Raw genomic sequence first — 2,775 nt, forward strand, 5'->3', positions numbered from 1 at the left:
TATATATATATATATATATACATATATATATATATATATGTATATATATATATATATATATATACATATATATGCATATATTTTTAAATATATATATATATAGATATATTTACATATATACATATATGTACATGCATATATATATACATATGTATATACATATATCTATATACACATATATATGCATACACACTCACACACACATACATATATATGTATGTGTATTCATACACCTGTACGCAAATAAATGAACCATCAGATACTTTATGTCTTCAGATAGGACTCTCACTGGCAATTCTCTAAGAAGTTATGGCTTAAAGTGAACTGTATACTCTGTATTCTGTCACTACAATATAATGTTGCCAAGGCAACACAATGATATATAACTTTTTCTATTACTTTTGCATATTCATCAAATATTTTGATTCTCATTTACATTACAATCTTTTTTTTATGTTTTAACTTCTCTATTTCCTGTCTGTGACATTTGAAAAATAAAATTCTTAAATAAGAAAATAATATATAATACAGAATAATTTTATATTCGATACTAAATATTATAACATTTACGTCTTGCTTTTGTTTTCCCTTTAAATAAATCCATTTTTTTTTTGTTTTTCAGTTCGAATTTTCAAACGTCTTTTTTCGCTAGAATTTGTTGGAAACCTTCCTTAAAATAATTATTTTCCTTTGTAAGTTTAAATATCTTAAAATAATCTCTTAAATATTATAAATATTGCCTGATTCATAAAAAAAGGGTTGTGGAAGAGAATAGAATGAACTTCACCTCATTATACCCCTGTTATTTAGATCATGATGTAATTATGTTTGTGCGTGTATGTTCATGTATACATATATATATATATAAAAGGGAAAATGATAAGACAGATGGAAATATAGAAAGTTTGAAAGAGGTGGATATCTCGCTAAAGAGGAGTGGATAATGGCGTATATAATTTGCTACGATAGCATAATGAGAAAACTGTATATTCTTTTCTACTCAAGGCACCAGGCTCGAAATTTTGGGGAGGGAAACAATCGATTGAATCAACTCCACTACGCAACTGGTGCTTAATTTATCGACTCCGAAAGATGAAAGGCAAGGTCGACCTCGGTGGAATTTGAACTCAATACGTAAAGACAAACGAAATACGGCTAAGCATTTCACTCGGCGTGCTAACGTTTCTGCCCGCTCACCGCCTTGGGAAAACTGTATATTAAAGAGGAGTGCGAAAGTAAACAAGAAAATGTAAGCTTTAATATCATAATATAGGACATGTAATAGAAAATGAGGGATAGTGGGGAGAGGAGCTAAAGTCCGCAGGTTTTAGTTAACGTAATGCTGAAGAATAAGGAAGTATGGAGGAAAGAGAAGCACTGCAGCGTTTAAAAGAAGCAATAATAAAGCAAAACAAGAGTAGGCCATAATCCAAAAGATAAATTCGAGAATTTTTGAATTTGAGTAAAAACAAAAGAAAAAAAAAATTATCAGTAGTTTTCTTTTACTTGCGAAATGCTCTTCAACAGACTTATTTATTCAGGAGACTTAAGCACAAAATTTAAGAAGCAAATGAGACCGATAGAATAAGTACTAGGCTTACAAAGAATAAGTCCTGGAGTCGATTTGCTCGACTAAAGGCGGTGCTCCAGCATGGCCACAGTCAAATGACTGAAACAAGTAAACGAGTTTGTAAAAGAGTATACACATATATATGTATGTATGTGTGTATATATATGAATTTATAAACATACACACTCACACACACACATATATACTTAATTATTTCGATGAAACGTAAAGGTCTAAATAAATGACGAATGTTCATTGTTCTACTCCGATCTCATGTATATTTTATGCTATAATTTAACTGCGCCTTATCTGTATGCTCCGTTTTTATTCCATCTTATTTTATTCCAGTTTTTGATTGCGTTTTCATTTCTCCTTGTATACCTTATTGTATTGTTTATATGTGATGGATTCCTTCATTCTGTTTCAATATATTATGGAGGAGGATGGAATGATACATCAACTGATATAAATAAGAGGAACAACAAGTAAAAACGATATATTTTTTAAAATGTCAACTGCAGCTTCTATGCATGAATGTACAGAATCTCAGCATTAAAGTACGAATGCACGACGAATCGAAACGATCGGAGTAGTTCTGAATAAACAATCTCGTCAATTTAGTTTTCTATATCACATATTGTTTAGATAAACCCCACGGTATGAAGGGATCCATACTGTTATTGACATCAGGTAGCCGAATAATGTACACGAGCTTTAGTCAGCATACTACAAAGTGTATAAAATTATTACTATATATATGCATGTGTGTGTGAGTGTGTGTGCATGTGCGTGTGTGTTTTTGTGCCGTGGCGTGTACAAATATACATACATACATATATATATATACATACATACACACACACATACACAGACACACACACACACACACACACACACATATATATATATATATATATATATACATACATCCATACATATATATGTATATATATATATATATGTACATTTTTATATATATATATATATATAAATATTTACGTACATACATAAGTATATATATAAATATATACATACATTCGTATATATATATATATATATATATATGTATATATATGTGCAAACTTACAGATAAATACAAATACATGCATACGCAACCATATACCGATACATATTTAAGAACACACGCTAATAGCCATGTATTCATATATATGTATATGTATATATATAATATATATATATATATA

The sequence above is a fragment of the Octopus bimaculoides genome, chromosome 19, assembly GCF_001194135.2.
Source record: "Octopus bimaculoides isolate UCB-OBI-ISO-001 chromosome 19, ASM119413v2, whole genome shotgun sequence".
Classification (NCBI taxonomy): Eukaryota; Metazoa; Mollusca; class Cephalopoda; order Octopoda; family Octopodidae; genus Octopus; species Octopus bimaculoides.